The 26,333-nt window shown below is 36.6% G+C and overlaps 1 protein-coding gene across 2 annotated transcripts in view; it reads right to left on the bottom strand.

The window, feature by feature from the left end:
• The window catches only part of PBX3 (PBX homeobox 3), a 220,601-nt gene that overhangs the window by 180,909 nt on the left and 13,359 nt on the right, over positions 1-26,333 (bottom strand). The window lies entirely within an intron of this gene.

The following is a 26,333-nucleotide window of genomic DNA, read 5'->3' as shown; positions in this document are numbered from 1 at the left end:
TTGAGCTAAAGTGTATCAATGTTGAAAACTCTTTTTTCTTAATGTCTATTTTTTTTGAGAGAGAGAGAGTGTGTGCACATGCACACAAGCAGGGGAGAGGCAGAGGGAGGGGGGCAGAGAGAGAGAGAGAGAGGCAGAGATAGGGAGGGAGAGAGAGGGAGAGGGAGGGGGGGAGAGAGAGAGAGAGAGAGAGAGAGAGAGAGAGAGAGAATGAATCCCAAGCAGGCTCCACGCTGTCAGCCCAGATTCCAATGCAGGGCTCAACCCCACCAACCATGAGATCATGACCTGAGCTCTGATATCAAGAGTCAGACGCTTAATTGACTGAGCCACCCAGGTACTCCTCAATGTTCAAAATCTTAAAATCAAAGCTGAGTGGGAAAAAAGCAAATTGTAAAAAGAACAGCATGAAACAATTTTCAAGGTTCACAACATGCAACAACAAAAAATAATATGAATGATAAACACCTAATTCAGTGTGGGAGGAAGGAGAAAAAGAAAGGAGGGATGGGATTAGGGGAAGGATACACAGGAAGGAAGCTTTCAATTGCATCTGTAATATTTTATTCCTTAAACTACATGCCATGTACATGGATGTTTGCATGCTATATATACATTTTATATTGTCTGAAATCTTTTGCATTAAAAATTATAAAGATACTAGAATGAAAATAAATAAAATAACATATAACCACACACACACAAATACAGAAAATACATGCGATGAAATGGATAAATTTAAGTAGTTTTCTTCCCCATCCCAATAAATTCTGGGATGTATCTCACATGAGACCACTATTCATATACTATAACACTTAGCACACTGTATCAATTATCTATTTAGATGTATGTCTCCTTCCCTAGGCCATGAACAACTTCAAGGTCCAGAAAAAGCATCCAGTAAATGTTTACAGAATATATTAATTGTATGAACAGTGCTTATAGGGGTTTCGTTTTCCTAACTTAATATCTGCTTTTTCCAAATAAACTGACCATAGTTTGATCTCCATAGGAAACAACTAATGATCTAAGAAAAATTAACTTGGCATGGCTGCATCCACTGTTGTTCATTAACTAATATTAATAATCATCCACATTCATTAAAAAGGTTGTCACAAGGCTCAGTCTTCCTCTCCATCCCAAGTCATACCATTAGGCTGGCTTCGGGGAGCATAGAAGAAATTCAACCAACATCTTAGCCTTACAGTTCTCCGACCTCCTTAAAATCAGTAACCTTTAGCCATTGTGAAAGAACCATTTTGCTTTGACTCACCAACTCCCAAGGCCACATCCTGGACTTTATCACTCATCACCTGGAACTTCTCAACCTCTGAAGAAAATACAAATGTCTCATTCTATGATCACAGCCACTAAAACTGCCAGTCCCCTCATTGCCTTTCTCCCACTTTACATGATCTTTAATCTAATGGAGTCAACCAATCCTCAAATCCTTCCATTTTCTTCTGGTCTATTAACCACTATCCACAATGGATTATATACTGGAATATCCTAACGATGCTCGCAACAGAGCCCTATAATCGACTTCTCCTAGCTGTTTCTCCTACCTGCCAAGGAAAGCTCCAAGCATATACTAATGTTACAATTCACATTAACCTGCTAGAGAAATCATAAGTGGTCATGCTTGTATCATTTCAGTATCAGCCTCCAAACTCAGCTGAGCCCTCAACATAACAATCAATTCTTTTTCTTACCCTTGGCCAGCTCACACTTTCATCTCTTCAGTAACCATTCCAGGCCTTCATCCCTTCTCTCAAACTCTGTCTCTCCAGCCCAACTTTTACTCTAAGACGATCTTTCCTACTTCATAAAAAAAACAAAAAAACAAAACAAAAAAACAAAAAAAAAAAAGTTAATCTGTGCAATACAATTTCCCTCAGCTTTCCAATTCCCACTTACAAATTTCTCTAAATTATTATTCATATCTCACATCATCTCCAGACTTAAAACACATAATATCCACCATCTAATGAAAAGTCAGTTCTGTCTGTGCTCTTTATTCTTGTTTTTCTCTTAACACCCTTCTCTTCTATTCATCCCTGCTCTTTTTTTTCCAACTCTTTTTTAAAATGTTTTTCTAATTTATTTTTTGAGAGAGACAGAGACAGAGTACTGGGGGGTTGGGGGTGGAAGGGGCAGAGAGAGAGGGAGACACAGAATCCCAAGCAGGCTCCAGGCTCTGAGCTGTCAGCACAGAACCCGACATGGGGCTCAAACCCATGAACTGTGAGATCATGACCTGAGCTGAAATTGGACGTTTAACCGACTAAGCCACCCGGGCGTCCCTATTCATTCCTGTTCTACTCTATCCTCTCCACAGACCTTCCTACCACTCCAACCTCATTTTTTCAAATCCTGTTCCAACTTAAAGAAGAAAATAAATCTGTGACCTTGCATCATTTTCTAATTACCATCCAATTCCTCTCCTGTTTTCACTCAAATGTCACCATTCTACTGATACAATCTATGACAAGGACATCTTACTTCAGTTTCACCTTACTAGAGATATTTCATCTTCACAGTAGAAATCATTTTCCTCTCTTTGCAACTCTATCTTCTTAGTTTTCACTCTACCACACTTTCCTGCTTTTCCTTGTACTTTGACCATTAGTTCTCTGCCTCCAGCGCAGTCTCCTCTATGGTGAAATTCCCTGGGATCATCCCTGATCTCATCTACCCCTTATATTTTCCACAGTAAGGCAAAGACCTCTCAAATTCTATTTATAGCTCAGATCTCCTCCCTAACAGAAAATTTCAAACTCCTATATCTAGTGGAACATGTACATCGAGCATTCCCATAGGCACCGCAAATTCAACATATTCAAAAGGTATCTCCCTTTCAAGACTGAGATCAGCAAAAAAGAGTAGGTAGCTCTAAGGCCTTCACAGAAATATTGGAAAAAAAGCAAAAACTGTCAGAATCAGATTTTTTAGAACTCTTAAATAATCAAAGGTTTATAGCAAACAGGACTGAAACAAAAAAAGGTAATGTTAGAACAGCAGGAAAGCTTCACAGCACTTTTCCTTTTCCTTGTTCCATCTCCCAACCTGGCTGAGTCGTGGTCTCCAGAACAGCAGCCTGTGTTCTGAATGTGGGACACTGATCCCTAGTTCTGGAGAAAGCAACGCAGATCTTATTTGCAGAGAAGTGTGTTTGTTTTAACTGTCTGGGGCTGCTTGAAGGACTGATGCAAGACACCTAATTTTTGCCTCAGAATTCACTCAGGGTGAAAAAGGACACACTCTTTTAAATAAAGAGACAGATGATAGATAGATAGATAGATAGATAGATAGATAGATAGATAGATAGACAGACAATTATTTTTAAAAAATTGTTAGCAGAAGGGTGCCTGGGTGGCTCAGTCGGTTGAGCATCCGACTTCGGCTCAGGTCATGATCTCACAGTCTGTGAGTTCAAGCCCTGCGTCGGGCTCTGTGCTGACGGCTCAGAGCCTGGAGCCTGCTTCTGATTCTGTGTCTCCCTCTCTCTCTCTCTGCCCCTTCCCCACTCATGTTCTATCTCTCTCCCTCTGTCAAAAATAAACATTAAAAAAAATAAAAATAAATAAAATTAAAAAATTGTTAGCAGAAGGAAGAAAAAATTGTTAGCTGTCAGCTGGGGGAAACCATTATAGTGGAGGCAAACAATAAAGCACTGAAGGCCTAGGGAACAAAGCTGGGGAGAGAGTTTCTAGGGAAATTAGGGCATTTAAAAGACCACATATACTAAGGAATTTACAAAGTCAAATGAATGCTCATGACAGGACACATGCTCTGAGACCTGACAATACCCTAAGCTTTGACCTGTGGTTGATTTCTAGGCTCAGCACAAGAGTGTAAAGACATAAAATAGTTGCAAATGACCTAGATAACAGATGGCAAACACTAGGAAATGTTTACCGTTTTCTTCTTGTTTTTCCTCTTTTATTTTTATTAAAAAAAAAAAGAAAAAAATTGTTTTTGGCTCCTGGCATTCAAGGAAGTCTCCATTGAAACACTAGGTGACCACAGCCTAAAGGAACAGACTTCAGAGAGCATACGTGACAAATAGAGACTTTACAAAAACAGTCTTTTAAATATCCATGAACATGGGCCCCTGGCTGGCCCAGCCAGTTAAGCAGATGATTCTTGACTGCAGCTCAGGTCACGATCTCACAGTCCATGGGTTCAAGCCCTGGATCAGACTCTGCATTGACAGTGCCACAGCCTGCTTAGAATCCTCTCTCTGCCCCTCCTCCTCCAAGCGCGCTTTCTCTCTCTCAAAATAAAATTAAGGGGCGCCTGGGTGGCGCAGTCGGTTAAGCATCCGACTTCAGCCAGGTCACGATCTCGCGGTCCGTGAGTTCGAGCCCCGCGTCGGGCTCTGGGCTGATAGCTCAGAGCCTGGAGCCTGTTTCCGATTCTGTGTCTCCCTCTCTCTCTGCCCCTCCCCCGTTCATGCTCTGTCTCTCTCTGTCCCCAAAATAAATAAACGTTGAAAAAAAAATTTTTTTAATAAATAAATAAATAAATAAATAAAATTAAAAAAATAAATCCATGAACAGATAAAAGCTACAGTCCACAGGAAGCAACAAAAATGAACTCTGAGAAAGGAGACTGTGATTTCCAGAGATACCATATTATACTATTCAAAATGTCCAGTGTTCATCGCTTCTCGGCCTTTTGGCTAAGACCAAGTGCAAAATGTCCAGTGTTAACAACAAAAAAAAAAATCACAAAGTCAGCAAAGAATGAGGAAGTAGGGTCCATTCCATAAGAAATACACAGAAACTGTGCCTGAGCAAACATAAATATTTTTTAAATAAAAAAATATTTAAATAAATATTTTAAATATACTATCCTAAATATGCTTAAAGAGTTAAAGCGAACTATGGACCAAGATTTAGGAGCAGGGTGCCTGGGCGGCTGTCTGTTAAGCATCCCACTCTTGATTCCAGCTCAAGTCATGATCTCACAGTTGTGGGTTTGAGCCCTGCGTTGGTCTCCACACTGACAGCATGGAGCCTGCCTGGATTCTCTGTCTCTCCCTCTGTGTCCCTCCCCTGCTCACACTCTATCTCTCAAAATAAATAAACATTTAAAAAATTCTTTAATACATTTTCTTTAAAAAGAGAAAAATAGTCACACACAAAAAGAATATTAATAGAGGCGAAAATTATAGAAAGAGACCAAATAGAGCAGGCAGCTTCTCCTCTGCTGTCCTGTCCACCACTTCCATGCAGTCCATTTGAAACTTCTATCTCCTTTAAAAGAAAGAGAGAAAGAGAAAGAGAGAGAGAGAGGGACCAAATAGAAATTCTGGGGCTGAAATATACATGAGCCGAAATGAAAAATTCACATGAGGGTTTCAATAACACATTTGAGTAGACATAAGAATCACTGAACAGGAAGACAGGTCAACTGAAATTATCTAGTCTGAAGAAAAGAAAGAAAAAAGAAAGAAGAAAATGAAGAGAGTCAAAGAGACCTGCGGCACACCATCAAGCATATGAGCATAGACGTGAGAGTCCCCAAAGGAGAAGAAAGAGAAAAAAAGACAGAAAGAATATTTGAAGAAATAATGGCATAAAACCTCCATAATTTGATAAAAGTCATGAAGCTACACACCCAAGAAGTTCAATGAGCTCCAAGAAAGGTAAATGCAAAGAGATCCACACTGAGACACACTATCAAATAGCTGAAAGACAAGGCGAGAATCCTGAAAACAGCAAAAAGTGAATCATTACATAGAAGGATGAATCCTCAATGGGGCACCCGGGTGGCTCAGTAGGTTAAGCATCTGACTTTGGCTCAGGTCATGATCTCATGGTTAGTGAGCTTGAGCCCCATTTCTCTCTCTCTCCCTCTCTGTCCCTCTCTCTCTGCCCTCACTCACCAGCACTCCTTCTCTCTCTCAAAAATAAATAAACTTAGAAAAAAAAAAAAAAGGAATCCTGAATAAGATTAACAGCCAAATTCTTATCAGAAATGATGCTGGCTAAAAGGCAGTGTAATGACATATTTAAAGTTCCCAGGAAAAGAAGTGCCAATTAAGAATTCTACATCTGGTAAAACGATCCTTCAAAAAATGAAAAAGGAATTAAGGCATTCCAAGGCAAACAAAAGTGGAAGGATTTCATCATTAATAAATCTGCCCTACAGTTATGCTAAAAAGAGTCCTTCAAGCTGAAATGAAAAGACACTAGACAATAACTCGAAGCCATGTGAAGAAACACAATTTCAGTAAAGGTAACTACATAAAGAAATATAAAAACTAGTGTCACTGTATTTTGGTTTGTAACTTTTCTTTGTGTTTCCTATATGATTCAAAAGACAAATATATTAAAAAATTATAAATATTTTAATGAATATGCAATGTATAAAGATGTAATTTATGACAATGTAAAGGAGGGAAATGGAATTGTACAGGAGTAGAGGTTTTGTATGCTACTGAAACTAAGTTGACATCAATTTAAATGTCACTGTTACAAATTTAGTATATTAACTGTAATCCTTATGGTAACCACTAAGAAAATGCCTAAAAAGTATATATGAAAGGAAATGAGACAAGAGTCAATACAGTACACTACACAAAATCAATTTAAACACAAAAGAAGGAGTTAATGGAATGAGGAACAAAACTGTGTAAGACATACTTAAGAATAACACAGTATACCAAACAAAATATGCAAGATACAGCAAAAGCAGCGCTCAGAGGAACTATGTAACTGAAAAAGCCTATACCAAAAAAGAAGAAAGATCTCAAATCAATAACCTAACACCTTAAGGAACTAGAAAAAAAAGAAAAGAAAAAAAAAAAAACAATGAACAAAATCCAACACTAGTAAAAAGGAGGAAATAATAAAGTGGAGAGTAAAAAATAAAGAATAGAAGAACAATATAATCAAGGAGACCAAATTTTGGTTCTTTGAAAATATCAACAAAATTGACAAACTTTAGCTAGACTAAAACCAGAGAGAACATTCAAATAACTAAAATTAGAAAGTAGAAACATTACCACTAACCTTATAGAGATAAAAAGGATTACTGTACAGTAACAGATTACCTAGAAAATACAGACAAATTCCATAAAACATACAAATTATCTAAACAGACTCAGGAAGAAAGAAAAAATCTGAATAGATCAAGTGAAGAGATTGAATGAGTAATCAAAAACTTCCCATCAACAACAAAAAAAGGCTAGGACAAGATGGCTTCACTAGTGAACTGCATCAAATGATTAAAGACAAATTAACACCAACTCTCAAACTCTTCCAAATAATCAGAAAAGGAGGGAACATTTCTAACTCATTCTTTGAGGCAAGTATTACTGTGATACCAAAGTCAAAGTTACCACAAAAAAGAAACCTATAAACCAACATCTTTTATGAATTGTAAATAAAAAATATTAGCAAACCAAACTCAAGAGCATTTTAAAAGGATTATACACCATGACCAAGTGGGACTTATTCCAGGAGGGCAACAGTGGTTCAACATATAAAAATCAATCAATGTAATATATCACATTTATAAGATAAGCTAAAAAACAAACAAAAAAACCATGTGATTATCTCAATTGATACCAAAAAAACACATTTGACAAAATCCAATATCATTTCATAATTAAAAATGCTTGGAAAACAAAGAATAGAAGGAAACTTCTTCAACATGATAAAGGGCATTAATGAAAAACCCACAAGTAACATAATACTTAATAGTGAAAGACTGAAAACATTCCCTCTAAGATCAAGACTAACACAAGGATGCCCACTTTCATCGTGGCTTTTCATCAATTTGTTGGAAGTTCTAGCCAGATCGATGAGGCAAAGGAAAAAATTACAGGCATCCAAAATGGAAAGGAAGAAGTAAAATTATATCTATTCTTCTATGAGATGATGCTATGTATGGAAAATTCCAAAGAACTCACAAAAAAACAAAACAAAACAAAACACTACTAGAGCCAATAAATAAATTCAGCAAAATTACGGGGTACAAGATCAAAACATAAAAACTGGTTGTGTTTCCATACAGCAGCAATGAAGAATCTGTAAATGCAATAAAGAAAACAATTCCATTTACAATAGCATCCAAAAGAATATAATATCTAGGAATAAATTTAACCAGGGAGATGAAAGATGGTATTTAAAACTACAAAATATTGCCAAAAGAAACGAAAAGCTTAAATAAATGGAAATATATCCCATGTTCACAGATTGGAAAACTTAATATTTGTTAAGATGGCAATACTATCCAAAACAACATACAAATTAAATACAATCCCTAACCTAATTTTTTTGTAGAAAGAGAAAAGTCAATCCTTAAGTTCATATGAAATTTCCAGGGACTCTGAATAGTCAAAACAGTCCTGAAAAAGAAGAACAAAATTGAAGTACTCTCACTTTCCTATTTCAAAACTTATTACAAAGCTACAGTAATCAAAAGACTACAGTAATTGAATAAGGACAGACATAGAGATTACTGGAATAGAATTGAGAGTCCAGAAATAAACCCACATATCTACAGCCGACTGATTTTTGACAAAGGTGCCAGGACCATTCCATGGAGAAAGAACAGTCTCTTCAACAAATGGTGCCAGGGCAATTGAATATCCACATTCCAGAGAACATAGCTGGACCACTACCTCATACTGTATGCAAAAATCAACTCAATCAACCACATAAATATAAGAGGTAAAACCATAAAACTCTTAGAAGAAAATATAGTGGTCTTCATATCCTTGGATTTGGCAATAAATTCTTAGATATGACACCAAAATCAAACTCCATAAAAGGAAAAATGAATAAATTGGATTTCATCAATATTAAAAACTTGTGTGGGATGCTTGGGTAGTCATCCAACTTCAGCTCAGGTTGTGATCTCGCGGTTCGTGAGTTTGAGCTCCACCTCAGGCTCTCTGCTGTCAGTTCAGAGCCTACTTTGGATCCTCTGTCTCCCTCCCTGTGTCTGACTCTCCACCCAACCCCCCCCACTCTCTCTCAAAATAAATAAACATTAAAAAATATATATTAAAAACTTGTGTGCTTCAAAGGACATTTCCAAGAATGTGAAATAACAAGCAACAGAATACATTCGCAGGAGAAAATATTTACAAATCACATATCTGGTAAGAAGAGTCTAATATCCAGAATATATAAAGAAAACTCTTAGAACTCAACAAAGACACGCTATCCAATTAAAAAACAGGAAAAGATGTGAACAGCTATTTCTCCAAAGAGGATATACAAATGGCCTTAAAGCATGAAAAGATTTTCAACATCTGTAGTTATTAGTGAAGTGCAAATCTAAACCACAATGAGGTATCATTTCACACCTCGTAGGATGGCTATAATTTTTTTAAATAGAAAAAAACAACTGTTGGTGAGAAACTAGAACCACCACACAATGCTGACAGGAATGTAAAATGATGCACTTGCCTTAGAGAACAGTTTGGTGTTTCCTCAAAAAGTTAGACATAGAATTACCACATGATCCAGCAAATCCATTCCTAGGTATATACCCAAAAGAATTGGAAACATGTACTCAAACAAACACTTGTTCAAACTGTTCATAATATTCACAAGAGCTATTCACAATAACGAAAAAAATGAAAACCACCCTCGTGTCATAAAGTGATGAATGGACAAATTATGGTATAACCACAAAATGGATTATTATGACCATAAAAAGGAATGCAGTATTGATATGTGCCACAACATGGAAGAACCTTTAAAATATTGTTAACTTAGAGAAGTCAGTCACAATGGAACACACAGTGCATACAGCTGACCTTGAACAATGGAGGGAATTAGGGGCACCAACACTTCCCTGCGGTTGAATATGCACATATACCTTTTTGATTCCCCCCAAACTTAACTACTAATAGCTCACTGTCGTCCAGAAGCCTCACCAATAACATAAAGAGCCAATTAACACATATTGTGTATGTAATAAATATTATAGACCCTATCAGTACAATACAGTAAGAGAAAAGAATATGTTAAGAAAATTATAAGAGAAAATACACTTAAAGTACTATACGGTAAAAAATTCACCTATAAGTGAATCTGTATAGTTCAAACATGTATTTTCCAAGGGTCAGCTAGAATTCCAATTACGAGAAACATACAGAGTAGGTAAACCCAGAGACAGAAAGCAGATTGGTGGCTGCCAGGGGTGGAAGGGAGGGAGAAATAGGATGTGACTACTTAAGACATATGGGTGATTACCTTTTTAGGTGATAAAAATGTTTTGGAACTAGAGAGAAGTGGTGGTTGCACAACAATGCAAATGTATTAAATGTCACTGAATTATATACACTTTAAAATGGTTAATTATGGTTATATGAATTTCACCTAAAGATATATTTTTTAAACTGATCTCCTCGAGCAGATGGAACGAATATACACTGCTGCTATAATGATAAACTAGTACAAGAATTTTGAAAACTAATTTGACATTATATAGCAAAATTGATAATGAACATACTCCATGACCCTGCAATTCCAATCTACTAACTCTCTCCGTTGATGACAAGCACTCACCTGGTTACCTACTAGAAACTAACAAATACCCATGTCTTCTCCTCCCTCAGTGACTACATTCAGTTCCTTTGGACAAAGTGACATTGACTATTTCCTGCCATGTGCTAGGAGACACAACAATGAATGATACATAGTACCTCTGCCTTACAGAGTTTACAATGTACTGAAGGCAATATAAAATTAAAGACAGTGACACAGGGTGCCAAGGTAGCTCAGTCAGTTAAGCGGCTGACTCTTGATTTTGGTTCACATCATGATCTCACAGTTCGTGGGTTCAAGCCCTGCATCAGGCTCTGCACTGATAGCGTGGGGCCTGCTTGGGATTCTCTGTCTCTCTTTCTCTCTGTCCCTCCCCCATTCAGGCTCTTTCTCAAAAATAAATAAATATTTTTAAAAATAAATTAAAAAAATAAAATACAGTGTCATAAGTACAGTAAGAAGGGAAAAAATAGCATGCTATTGGAGCACATGAGATAGGCAACTAACACAGACTTGAGGAAGTTCAAAAAAGTTTCCTGGAGGAAGGGGCACCCAGACTAAGTTCTTAAGGATACATAGGATGAGTCAGACAAGCGAAGGGAGACAAAAAATTCTAATCACTCACCTAATCCTTATTTTTCTTGTTTTAGTTTTATTCAAACCATTGTTCCCTCTTTTTTAATTCCTGCTATTACCCACTAGAAAGTACACCCCATTACTGACCTGCAGAAGCCACCTAACCACTATTTTCCTTCCAATAGCTTCCAAAGTGAACTATGTAAAAAATCTGATCCTATCACTCTCTTGCTTAAACCTATCAATAACTACCCAAAATACAAAATAAAACGCTACTCCCCACACAGAATTAAAGCCTCATTGATGAGATCCTTGCCTGTCTCATCTTCCGCCTCTTCTTCTTACTGGATGATTCAGCTTTTTAAAATTTTCATGTGTCACTCTTCTTTCTCACCAGCGAGAATCTGCTTTGTATTTCTGATGCCTTACTTATATTATGTTACTAACATATAATGAGTCCTTAATACATGTTTCTTGAAGAAATAAAGGAACAGATTAAATAACAGCAACAGCTGTGATTTATTAAGCACCGATGATACCCCAGATACCACATTAGGTGCTGTGTACACATTCACCCCTCATTCTCACAATCACCGTGAAAGCTAGTGTTAGTAGCCTCACATCAGGAAAAAGATCACTAAGGCTCAGGAAACAATAGGTAACTTGCCGAAGTTACAAATCAATTAAGTAGCAGCTCCAGAAGTGGGACCCAGATCGGTTGGATTCCAAAACCACTATTTTTCTACTGCATCAAGCTGTCTCCCAAACTACTCTTAAATATCCTCTCTCTCCAAATATTAGTGCATCTTATTATTTATAAACTGCCTTCCCCAAAGTGAACATCAATTAGAACTGACTCTAATTGTGTTAAGATGCGCCAAACGTTGCTTTAGGAGTACTACTCCAGTTCCCAAAACAAAGAAGTTTGGGGACAAAAGAAATAATACTTATTAATAGTCCAATCATTCCAATAAAACAATCCTTGTCAATCATCTGTCTAAAATGGGAAAGAAAAGTAAAGTTTTTATTTTGTATGACAGTGTTGAAAATCACCTTACCATTTGCTAATTCTTCACATAATATACATTTTAGTTTGCTGGAGAATGGAATGAAAAACACACACTCCTTATCACAAACACGTATCTGCCCTCGGGAGGCAGATGGTGCAGAAAGATCCACTTTGAATTAGGCAGTACATGCTTCATATGTACTTAGAAGTTAATATTTGATTTCTCATGTATCTACCACCTACTGCCCTACTATAACACACACTGTACAAGCAGACGCAACATGAGCTCTATATCATACTAGATCCCCCTGGTCATGCAGTCTGTTAGCATGCTTACACTCCTCACCCCAAAATAAAACATTCTCCAGAAACTTAAGACCCAGAAGAATGAAAAATTCAAACTGTTACGAATGTAAAGGTTAAACAATGGTGACAAAGCTTCAAACATCAAATGGAAAGGAAGAAAAGTAGGTAAAAAGGAGAAGAGAAAATGATCAAATATTCAGTACCCATAATATATACCAAGCACAGTCCGACTTCAGCCAGGTCACGATCTCGCGGTCCGTGAGTTCGAGCCCCGCGTCGGGCTCTGGGCTGATGGCTCAGAGCCTGGAGCCTGTTTCGGATTCTGTGTCTCCCTCTCTCTCTGCCCCTCCCCCGTTCATGCTCTGTCTCTCTCTGTCCCAAAAATAAATAAATGTTGAAAAAAAATTAAAAAAAAAAAATATATACCAAGCACATAAATTATTTCATTTAATAGTAGGTTGCTAATGTTGCTTGAATAACTGACAAAAACACGATTTTACACCCCAATTTTGCTAAAATTAGTCCTGAAAGAAAAGGTAACATGTAAGGAGAGCAACCTTACTTGTTGTCCTTCCATTGTTTGTACCATTTTAATGGGATTTTTCTATTAATCTTTGACAAGCCATGAAATTTTATATTTTCACCATGACCAACCCATGAAATTTACCAACTTTGTCCATGATTCATACCAGGTCATAGTTATAATGTCTGCTATGCATTTTAGCTAAATAACCACTGAAACTTCTCCCTTTGGACAGAATGAAAAATCTGCCTATAATTAAAGCAGGAATTGTTAACTACAAGCAGTTAAAGTTTACAGCATTGTTTGACAGTTGCAAAGATAAGCCAGTAAAAAGCCTGAGATGCTGTGTCTACCTGTACTTCCCACACATTTGAACAATAGTGTGATATCTCTTAGCATCATAAAATCAATCTCAGATTAGGTAATGAAATATGCACCAGCCTTTTCCCAGAACCTTTGACAAATCACACACAATCCTAAATCTTCATAAATCACGATTAAAGACAAGTATATCATCACCAACGCATATATCTTCCCAAGCCTGACCCAGAGACTAATGAGAAAAGGCCTAGACTATCTCATCTGATTAATTAATTCAAAATGTCTGCTGTTATTCAAATGTGAGGCTGGTATTATTTGAATAACACTTGACAGCAGCGCCTGAAGATATCATTTCTGATTTGTGAAGCCGCCGCTGCATAACTGATGATAGTTTATGAAAATGTTCCAATGAAGCTGCTTTTCTTGGCACAACTGTGAAAGATTTGCCAAAGAGGTGGTTCTTTTTTTGTCAGCAGTTGATGTTGCTAATGTTGTCAAATATTTCCCAAATACATAGTCTCTGGAGTCTTTTCTCCTTAAATATTGCCACAATAGCAGCTTTTCCACCTTCCAACTTTGATGTGCCTGAACACAAAATTGCCTTACACAAGCCCTCTCTCCTTTTTAAGGATCTAAACAGCACCTTCCCAGGATTCACTGAGTCCCGCCAACCAGCACTTTTTTACAAAAAGGAATTTGACACTGTGCTGAACTGAGTATGAACCTGAGATTGAGGGACACTTTTACTCAACTCAGTATTATTTCTTCCTTACAGAATGTCAAAAGGAAGGTCATAAGGGCACCTGGCTGGTGCATAGGTACAGCATGCGACTCTTGACCTCTGGGTCGTGGTTTGTGCCCCACGTTGGGTGCAGAATTTATTAAAAAAAAAAAAGGAAGACCATAAAACATATTAAGGTAATGGCTTTTTTTTAATTGGAAAGCAAAAAAAGTATTTTTAAAAGCCTAAATTAACTGTTTGCCCCTTCAAAACAAATTACGGCTCTCTGGTCAAAATGTAACGAATGGAGGTAAGAGAACATCAGAATCAACCTTACTTATGTTCTGATCCACTTTTTACTTTGGAGATTTTTCAACGGTTCATACTACATATGGCAGTATCAGATTCTCCAACTGATAGGCTCAAATTTTCCTTCTCTGTAATCCTAGCGAAGAGTACAAAGACTCCTCAGAGCTATGTTAAATACCTTGCAATGTGCATCTCCTTACCATTCAATTTCTTCTTCCTTGCCACTTAAAACACACTTGCTTCTAGAAGCCTTCTCCATTTACAAGCCCCCTCTACTTCCTCTTTATACAGTACATTCCATATTGCAGTACTGTGAAAACAACATTAACGTGTAACCTATGTGACGACAATAACACAAATTATACCAATTTGATTAAATTGGTATACTTAATAATACATATTAAGTATTAAAGCTGAATGAGACCTTAGAAATCACCTAGTCCAACTTTTATTTTGTAAATAATCACTCCGCAACTTGCTCAGACCCCAGGAAGCTTATGCTAGATCTGTGTGGAAAACTGTGACTCAACCAAGTGCCTCTGTTGATCTGTCCTTTTTTGCTATTGTGTGTGCAGTCAAGAATGATTATAGGGTCCACTTTACAAAGGCCAAGTTGCCTTAACTTTGAAGATTATTCAGCAGAACATCATACTCGTATAGGCACTTAATAAATACTCCCAGGGGGCCACAATAATGACTTAAAGATGTATTGTTACCTTCAGGGGTAACATAATAAAAACCTATTTCTTTTCAGGTCATCTTTCCATGCAGATATTGTACATAAATAAAGATAAACTAATGATCTTAAGACAAGTTATATTTTATATGTAGTTTATTTCTCAAAAGGTGATGCAAGGATCCCTGGAGTTTCCTGAGACCCTTTCGGGAGACCACAAAGTCAAAATTATTTTTACAATACTAAGAGGTTATGGCCCTTGTTCACCGTTTTCATTTGCACTGATGGTATACAAGCAAAGGTAAGTGAAACTCTTGGTGCCTTAGCACGGAGCAAGGCAGGGGCACCAAACTCTACTAGCAGTCACTGTATTCTTCACCACTGGACACTGAAGTTTAAAAAAAAGGCCAATTTCAGTTCAGAATGTCCTTGATGAGATGATAAAAATTATTCATTTAATTATACCTTGAGTACATGTCTTTTTAACATTCTGTGTGACAAAATAGGAATTATACACAAAACACTGCCCCTGCATACTAAGTATAAGAAAAAGCACTTGTGTAATTGGGTTCCAAGCTGCACTAGCTGCTTAAAAAACAAATGACTAACAAACTATGGTTATCTCAACTTAGATATTTGGCAGGCGTATTTTTGGAAAATGAACTTCAAGGAAAACAGCTACAGTTTTTGGCACTGATAAAATTCAAGCTTTTTAGTGAAAAAATTAGAATTTTGAAACACTATGTTATGTCCACCACTGTGAGTTTTACAGCTTCCCAGTACTTAAAAACTTTTCTGGTAAGTTTGGTGTAATATTAACAAATGTAATTTTTTTGATCTTATATAATGAAATGTGTTAACATTTGGAAGATAAACATAACTCAATGAATCAATATTTTCCAAATGACCAAGACATATGTTACAAAATCATGCATGGGTACAAGAGCCATCAAAGCGCAAACTAGACTAACAAATTTTAATGAAACAGAGCAGAAAAGTTTTGAAATGTGGCCTCAGATTCCACATTCGAACTAACTTTTAACAAACTACCCCTAGTCAAGTTTTGGAGCAGTAAGTATCAAAAAAGAACGTCCAGGGGCGCCTGGGTGGCTCAGTCGGTTAAGGGGCCGACTTCAGCTCAGGTCATGATCTCGCGGTCCGTGAGTTCAAGCCCCACGTCGGGCTTTGTGCTGACAGCTCAGAGCCTGGAGCCTGTTTCAGATTCTGTGTCTCCCTCTCTCTAACCCTCCCCCGTTCATGCTCTGTCTCTCTCTGTCTCAAAAATAAACGGTAAAAAAAAAAAAAAATTAAAAAAAAAAAAGAACGTCCATAATGACTGGAAATGGCTGTTAAAATACTCTTCCATTTTCCATGTGTATATCTACATTAGGTCAAATATCTCTTCATATACGTCACCCACATGGCAACAGACTGAATCAGAAGCAAATATGAGAATCCAGTTGTCTTCTATGAAGCCGGACATTAAAGAGATTTGCAAAAATGTAAAATAATGCCATTCTTCTTACCATTTTGTTTTGTTTTGGAAAATGCTATTCAGGATAACATGTAAAAGTTTATGGGGTGCCTGGCTGGCTCAGTCAGGGGATGGGCCATGGGACTCTTGATCTCAGGGTTGGTAAGTTTGAGCCCAACAGTGGGTGTAGAGATCACTTAAAAACAAAAATCTTTTTTTTTTTAAACGTTTATTTATTTTTGAGACAGAGAGAGACAGAGCATGAACAGGGAAGGGGCAGAGAGAGAGGGAGACACAGAATCTGAAACAGGCTCCAGGCTCTGAGCTGTCAGCACAGAGCCCGACGCGGGGCTTGAACTCACAGACCATGAGATCATGACCTGAGCCGAAGTCGGACGCTTAACCGACCAAGCCACCCAGGCGCCCCAAAAACAAAAATCTTTAAAAAGAAATATAACAGGGCTGCCTGGGTGGCTTAATTGGTTAAGCATCAGACTCCTGATCTTGGCTCAGGTCATGATCTCATGGTTTGAGAGACTGAGCCCCAGGTCAGCCTCTGAGCTGACAGCACGGAGACTGCTTGGAATTCTCTCTCTCCCTCTCTCTCTACCCCTCCCCCGTTTGCACGTATGCATACATGTGCACTCTATCTCAAATAAAAAATTAAAAAAAAAAAGAAATGTAACAAGTTTATAATTTGTAAAGTAACTTAATGTTTTTAAATGTTTCAATTTCTAACACAATATATACTGATAAATAAATAAAAATTCTTTTAAGAGTGTAAGGGGGTCCCAAGATCAAAAAGCTTGAGAATCACTGACATAGATATTCTCAAAAGTCTTCATTTAGGTAAGTTTAATATATTAAATGCAGTTTCCTACCCAAGAAATCATTTACTTAATTTATATATACAAGAACTGCATATATTTTAAAGGAATTCTACCATGTAGCAAAACTTGAATCCCTAATAAAGCACCAGTAAGCAAAGGAGCTGCCAATAAGACAAATTCCCTTCCTCACAAGGAGCTTATACTACCTACATTATAAACCAATACTTTTTTTTATTACAGGTGAACATATGCTAATTGCCAAATAAGTCCCTCAACAACCCACATCCCAAATTTCAGATTTCCCTCTCCTAACTCCCTGTCCTTTTTTTCCAGGTCTACCAGCATCCAAGGCTCACTGCTAGCTTGCTCTTCCCTTTCATGGAACTGTTCTATTTCATATTCCTGATTCTTTCCCCTCAATACAACCAAGCGTTCACTAAACTCAGAGATCAATGGCCCTCTCGGTGTTTGTAGAACCACCAGGACGAGAGTAAATCCAGGGGTGCCTGAGTGGCCCAGTTGGTTAAGCATCTAACTTCGGCTCAGGTCACGATCTCACGGGTTTGTGGGTTCAAGCCCCGCATCGGGCTCTGCACTGACTGTGCAGAGCTTGCTTGTGATTCTCTCTTTCCCTCTCTCTGCCCCTCCCTCACTCGTGCGTTCTCTCCCTCTCAAAATAAATAAACATTAAAAAAAAAAAAAAAGACAGAAAGTAAATCCATTAGGCTTCCAAGAAGAAAATGGATTGCAATTACAAATTGGGACAAAATATGGTTTAAAAAAAAAAGCCAACCTCTATAAAAGCAGTTTTTAAACTGAGGGCCATGGTCTGCATGAGGGCCATTAGGATTTTCAAGGTGTCTATAAACTCCCTGCAACTGTATTCAAACTTCTATGAGCAGGTGCATTTTTTTAGTAAGTGGGCAATGGATCCATTGCTTTCACAGACTCACAAAGGAAACTATAACCAGAAAAGATTTAAAACTTCCTGCTCTACAGCTTTCTGGAGTACCACAAACATGGGTACTTGAGAAAGGCAGTTATGACTTATTAACTAGTAGATGGAAGAAATAACAGATATTTAAATTATATGGCTTTTTAAGAATAAAAACAAATAGGAGTAAAATATTCATCAAATAGTTGTAAGCCTTCCATGTCATAATGATTTTCATGAAGCAAAATATTCAGCAATGAGCTTATTTAGACATATACCCCAATTCACCAAATTCACTTGTCATTTGAAATGGTCTTTTGGTACTACAATTTAGAAAATCCATGACATAATTACATCCAATGGCTTTTCATTACAAATATTTAAGGTCTTGTTTTTTAACTATTTCAAATTGCTCTAAAGGTTACAGTTAAGTTAAAAAAAAAAAGTGGACACAAAATACAATTCCCCAGATTTTCCACCTGATGAGTAGCAACAGCTCCTTGGATGGTTCAAAACAAGAAATAAATAGTTCAACAATAACTTATGTAATTAAAATTAAGTTTAAAGGACAAAACTACAGCAACTGAGTAAATGAAACTTTACTCCCAATCATAATAATTTTAAAACTAGAACTCATTTTAATAACTCATAATCATAGTACATTTTTATTTAATCTCAGGTTAATCTTTGGACTAGTCAAATACATGTGACCAATCTGTCACCTCTGAAGATAATTATTTAATCATTAACTTAAACAGAGATTTTTGTACCTTATAGATAGAAAACTCAGTTATGAAACTGTACAGTCTAAAATGAATATAAATCAATCATTATGACAGAAGAACTTATTTGAGAGTCAAAATGAACAAAATATTCTGTGTCAGCAAAATGTCTCTTGTCAAAATCTACTCTTTAAGATTTCACTGCATTATACTGAAACAAATGTCCTTCCCAACTCTATAGAGAAACAAATCTTAAACCATAAACCTAGTTATGAAATAGTTGCTTATTATCGTATCTAGGTTTTTTGCGGTTTTTTTTAGTTTATTTATTTTGGGGTGGACGGGTAGAGAGAGAGGGAGAGAGACAATCCTAAGCAGGCTCCATGCTGTCAGCACAGAGCCCATCATGGGGCTCAATCTTGCAAACCATGAGATCATGACCTAAACCAAAATCAAGAGTCAGATGCTTAACTGACTGAGCCACCCAGGTGCTCTCAAATCTAGTTTGTCTGTTTGTTTTTTTAATTTTTTTTTAACGTTTATTTATTTTTGAGACAGGGAGAGACAGCATGAACAGGGGAGGGTCAGAGAGAGGGAGACACAGAATCCGAAGTAGGCTCCAGGCTCTGAGCTCTCAGCACAGAGCCCGACGCGGGGCTAGAACTCACAGACCACGAGATCATGACCTGAGCCGAAGTCAGCCCCTTAACCGACTGAGCCACCCAGGCACCCCTCAAATCTAGTTTTAAAGTAAAAACTTCAAAGGTGAATATTTAATTCCAAGCATGTTAACAGGAGTTTCACCATAAATTTTTCTTTTTTTCGCATATATTATCATTAATGATAGTAATGGGAGAAGTAATAATATATACAAATTACTTTTACATGTAATTTGCATATAAATTACTTAAGATCCAGGTAAGTAGCTCCAGCAGTTTTCTTACATTGTATATGGTTATTACAGTTAAGATAAATTTCTACATAAAGGATTAGAAGAATGTAGTATCAGATTTAAAATATTCAACAGAGGGGCACCTGGCTGGCTCAGTACAGCATGCGATTCTTGATCTCTGGGTAGTAAAGTAAGTTCAAGCCACTGGGTACAGAGCTCATTTAAAAATAAGTAAGTAAACAAATAAATAAATGCAATAAAATGTTCAGCAGATACACATCAGATAATGTATGGAGAAGGCATTTACTTATTTATTTAAAAATAAGTTATTGATGCTAAATGGGTGATGGGCATTAAGGAGGACACTTGTTGGGAGGAGCAATGAATGTAACATGTAAGTGATAAATCACTAAATTCTACTCCTGTAACCATTATTACACTATATGTTAACTAACTTGGATTTCAATAAAACTTAAGAAATAAATAAGTAAAAACAAAAATAAAAAAAGTTATTGAGCACACTGTGTGTGCTTTAAAAAAAAAAAAAAATAGACCACTTCTGCCCTCTAGGAGCTTACAATGTCCTAGAAAATGGAAACTTTAAAAAAAAAAAAAAATCCTACCACTCCTAAATGAATCTTTGTAGCATACCACTACCCGTATCAACTTAGCTCACTTTTATCCAATGAACTTCAATGACCCAGAAAGCACCAAGATTTCTTAATTATAATAATAAGCCCTTCTAAGTAGAGATAAATAAAATCTCCCATTATTTTCCCTATTAGGTCATAATTTAATACTCCTTCCTTTATCTTATAACCCAGACAGACCTTTCTCTTTTTTGCATAGCTTTCACATAGCTAGCTAGAGATTTTGTACACCCCTCATATGTTACTTGTAAGTTTTAAAAAGAACAAACAAAATTAGGGATAACTGGGAATGGCAACACAAATCCCAAGTTTTAAAGACTGAACATATTTTTCAGTTGTCTACCTCTAAGAACATGCCTGTAAAAGGTCTGCAATACAAATAACACACATACACAGGGGCACCTGGGTGGCTCAGTCGGTTAAGCAACCGACTCTTGATTTCAGCTCAGGTCATGATCTCACGGTTCATGAGATCAAGTCCTATGTAGAGCTCTGCACTGACAGTGAGAAGACTGCTTGGGATTCTCTCTCTCTCTCTCCCTCTCTCTCTTCCTCCCCTGCTTGCACTCTCTCTCAAAATAAATAAATAAACTTAAAAAAAAGTAAACAAAAAAAAACAACACATGCACACACACAATACTGAAATGCATGAAAAAATCCTGGTATAATTTGTACCCATTTCCCTCCGACTTGTTTCCTGCCCTTAAATACTGTGGGATCACGGTTCACCAGTGACCATACTATCAAACATTACAGAAGGTGTGGTACTTCAATTTTACAAGAACTAATTTCTTTAAAATACAAACAACTTTATGCCCCTTATGAGAACCTGTGATCAGGTTTAGTATCTACAAATAATCTGTTTCTACAGCCTCCATACAGAGGGTCATCAAGTTAGAAATAGGATTATCAAATTAGAAATAAGCCTGTTTTATTTTTTATTTTTATTTGAGAGAGAAAGAAAGTGAGCAGGGAAAAAGGGCAGAGGGAGAGACAGAGAGAATCCCAAGAGGCTCCACGCTCAGCAAGGAGCATGATGCAGGGATCGATCCCATACCCCCAGGATTTGGGCCCGAGTCGAAATCAGGAGTCGGATGCTCAACCGACTGAGCCACCCAGGCACCCCTTAAGACCTGAGCTGAGATCAAGAGTCAGATGCTTAACTGACGAAGCCACTCAGGCGCCCCTATCTTATTTTATTGAATGGATGTTTTTAGATGGTTAAAAACTGCTACCTTCACAGTAGCTGTCAAGGATCCCATGTCTATGAAACCAGGCAGGGCTAACAGAGTATCTAGAACTACCAGTACAAAGAGAGGAATAGTGACTTCTCTGAATTTCTTTTTGAACTATAACTATATCTTTATATCCTATATTCTAATCTATGAGTTCTAAAAACAAAATGTAAAAATAGGCTTAAGTCTACCTACCATAACTGTCCCTGAAAACAAACCTTTGCAAATAATCAGCAAGGGCAACTCTAAGGAATGATCTAACACTCTAATATCCTAAGGTTCCAAGAACGATTTCAGATCTTAAAACAAAAGCTTTACCTATGAAAAATGTACAGTGTATTTCTAACCAAAAATTGAAACTTTTTGCAAAACAATATTTTTCTTATAGCATGTAGTTTCCCCTAAAAGGCGATAAACTCTTTATTCTTGCTTTGTGCCTTAAGACATAATCTGCTTTTATCCTTTAGCAAAATATGAACCAGCTACTAGGCTGACAATGCCAAGAACCATGACAAAATGGATTATTAATGAGAAACTGAACTCCAGAACTCTATTAATTTATGTCTTCCTGTCGGATCCAAAAGATATATCAGCCTTCTCACTCAAAAGAAAAAAATGCCAACACTGTACTTTGTTTTAAAGTTCTCCACAGATGAAGAATTCATTATCCAAAGTACAGTTCTGTTATTTCAGGCTTTCTTGTAGAATAAAGAATCTTTATCAAATGGCTAAGAAAGCTGCTGACAAGTGCAAGTACCTTGCAAAATATATTTACGTCAAACATTCACTGAGAAAACGGGGGAGGGGCAGAAAAAAGGTGAAAGCCCCTGCAAGAGTCCTATCCCCATCCTCCACCAGCAGTCTTCAGAAAACTAAGCCCTTTTGATTCCAGTTACAAAATGGTAAGCAGCATTAATACAACTGCATGTTTGTGGGCTTTTTTAATTCCTAATTACACTAATTATTCTGACATGAAGGGAAATGATCTAACAAGTGAAGAGAAGAATGTGTGATTTCTTTATGCATAAACAACAATGTTTAAGTGACAGAAAATATCCTTTTAAGCTTTCATAAAAAAAAATCTATCTAATCTATGCTTATCATAATATTTATGAAATAAAAAAACCAGAGAGGAAAAATTGCTATAATGTACTCTGTGTGACCTCTGCTTTCTACGGAGAATGAAAACAGCCTTTTGCTTTTCAATCCCCATCAAAGTGGAGTAAAAGGAGGGACAGCGTTCCCGTGCTCACTGCCATTAATCATTGCTTTCTTCAAGCAAGTGCGTATTAATTTCTGTCATCCCAAACATCATCGAGTATTGTTACAGCACCGTTCACTCCTCATTCACCACCAGTTGTTACCAGTTTCCCTACACTGAGCAGAGACAGGGTGAATCGTGTGGATTTCAGTGTTAGAGGCCTTTATCCCTGGGGTGCTGACACCAATTAAGCCATTTCAAGAAGAAATGAGAACAGGCCCAACCCTTCCATGTAACAAGAGCTTGCACCTAGCTTTGGCAGGTTGCCATTTTCTCTAGCTTCACACTATAGAAATACTCTTCTCCACATCCTTTTGAATGATTCAGGCTGTTTACATGTAATCGGTAACAGTATCTTTTTGTTCATTTCTTCAGGTTCAAACTTAGTGCCCAACATAACCTAACACAAAAGACCAGGATAATCTAGATGGTAATCTAGAAAGATGAATGCTATTATTTACAGAATCATTAAATTCAGGTTAGGAAATGAAAACATATATTCTCTTTAATTCTGCGATAAAAAAAATTTTTAAAGGCATTTCAGGCACAAATTAGAGAGACCCCAAAAGCGACTGCTTTTCTCAAACTTGGTTGATTGAAGACAAAATGTTTAATTCCATTAGCTCAATTTTAGCACTGTATTTCCTGGAAGAATTCATATACACAGGAATATAAACCAGATACTTCCAGCGCTAACGGCAGAGTTGGTGTCCAGTTTAAAGAGGCTTGTTACCAACACCGTATGGACATTTGCTTTCCTTTGGAGTCTTTGGTCAGGCACTACAGGCTCTGCTTTGTAAAAGGTTACCTCCAACTCCAACAAAAATCTGCTCAAGTGAGTTTAATTAAGATCATTTTTGCATCACTAAATATAGAGATCCATCAAACTCTTTCACAATATTGTTGATTTTTTTGACCGCTTTAGATCTAATCATTCTCCTTGTTTTAGACATTTACATCTGCTTTTAAGTTTTTATGGTTGCCTGTTGGCAGGCAGCAAAGTGGAGCTGTCGATGCTACTGCAGAATAATGCAAGGTTTGTTATGAATTAAATATTAGAAACCTTAACACAGCGGCCAATAAGAATTATTTGCCTTATTAAAGCAGCAGAAGACGCTGATTAAATTTTCATTGCATTGCAGTCTTTTTCCCATTTCTGCTTTCAATTCATCATTCTAATGTATGAAAGGCTCGCCGAATAATGGCAGGGGGACTTAATTTCTGGAATGCAAATATAGCAAAGAAAATACCATAAATACCCTCCCAGAAAACATTAAACAGTCAGTTCTAATTAAGTGAATACTAACTAAGTAAATATTCTCTTAAAGGGAAAAAAATAACTCAAATGTCAAGAATTCGAGAAGCAAAGCACAATTACCTATATTACAAATATATACAGATACACGTTGTGGGTGGACTGTATTTTTGGGGGAATTACTCTTCTTGCAATCAGTTAACTCTTTTGCAGGTCTTAAAGCACTCTAGAAGAAAGGGGATACAGCCATGGTTGTTTTCAGCTTTGCATAGTTTCTGAAATTTTAATCATTTTTACAAGAAAAATATAGCAAGAAAGGTAATAAAACAATGTACATAGAGTAGCACTCAGCCAGAATGGCAACGAACATTTCTGAATTCCTACATTATGTTTTTAATTTACATTTACTGTTGCAAATATATTTAGGGAATAAACTGCCCCTGTAAAAATATTGTAATCGTATGTCCTATACTGAAGGTTGTTCACGTTTCTGCCTTAATGTGAGGAAGAAAATGAACTTCAAGTATCCATTTCCCCTAGAGAAAATCTCTTCCTTGAAACTCTGCAACTAATGAAATGGGGATCTATAAATAGCAGCATCATTACCATGAGAGCCTCTGCTTGGTACCAGTCTCTGCAGCTGACCCTCTTTATACTAATAACTACCAGACTTCAGTCTCATTCCTCTATAGGGTGATCAATATTAGGACAGTTAAAAATGTGATGGAAATTTAACCTACAGAAATGGTATTTACTTATCAAGTTTCCTAAAAACATGCAGTGTCGCCTATACTTACTATCTTTTCACTTACACGTTACTTAAAATGTGGTTTTGCTTATTGTCTTGGCTTTTGTATTTTTTTTTAACTGAGATGAGTGGGGCTATGTAGCTTTTCTCTAATGTTATAGAGACGTGCATCATGACAAGACAAAAGCCATAATACACCTGAAATGCTCCCTGCTGAATCTCTCTCGATGAACCTCATTAAAATGGTTACTCTATTCCAAATATTATCCACTGAAGCATTACTGTAGTAAACTCTTGCTTGAATTGTTGAATACAGTGATGGATAAAAATCAGTGAGCATTTAATCAGTAAATGTAATGATTTGGAACGATGTTTTACTCTTACTCAAAATACAATATTTTCAAATTCAATAGATCACTCTAAAAAGTTAACCAATATTTAATATCTCCATCGGCTGTAAATTAGACCATAATAAAGAATGTAGCTAAAGGATCTAGGAAAAAAAAAAAAACTATTTATTAGATCTCTATAGAACACACTATTGCTATGTATAATTTATTGGCACTGAGATATTTATGTTGCACTTCATTAATGGTAAAATTCAGTTACATTTGCATCTCCTACATATAAAGAGCTCAATTGTTCACTAATTTCATATCTCTTAAAAATAAATATGATAAAACGTTCCAGTGGGTGGATGAGTTTAAAGCCTTTTATTCTCAGTGACAAAATTATTGATGACAACATATCATAAATGGCACTTCCTCCATATACACATGTCACAAGAAAATGTAAAATATTGGTACAGCCGCACATGTAGAACATTTACTTTTTAAATGAAAATATAACATTTCAACATTAAACACAATGTGGCTTAATCAAGAGAATATATGTGAATTCAAAGGTGACATCAAATTTCACACATGTTTAACTTCCTATTCGGTGTACTTGTAGGTACTATATGCACAGAAAAATGTAATTAGCCTAATTTAAACACAAAAGGCATGGTTCATTTTGGCACCATCAGATACTCGCTCTGTTCGCTAATGTTTATGTTTACCAGATTATTGTTACCATCTAATTCATACAACGGAACAGCCCACAGAAATGTAAATATAATTGACTTTGAAAAAAAATGTTTTTAAAAATATACGACAGTTAGAAAAATTCCTATTAGAGGTATATACTATCACAGTAATATTTTACTGATTATTTTATAAATTCCACAAAGTGAACTTGTGCACTGGACACAACCCTTATGCTGAATTACGTTCCTCTCCTACACTTACAGAACTAGGACTAAAATAGAGAATAACAGTATTTTCCTGCAATGAACATGGGAAGCACAAAAGAAAACGATGTTTAAGAGCTAAA

This window comes from Lynx rufus, unplaced genomic scaffold (genome assembly GCF_022079265.1).
Source record: "Lynx rufus isolate CCGP_SWC_20201006 ecotype Redwood Valley unplaced genomic scaffold, mLynRuf1.p SCAF_10, whole genome shotgun sequence".
Classification (NCBI taxonomy): domain Eukaryota; kingdom Metazoa; phylum Chordata; class Mammalia; order Carnivora; family Felidae; genus Lynx; species Lynx rufus.
Note: the sequence above shows the minus strand (reverse complement) of the source record. Positions and strands in the feature narration are given on the sequence as shown.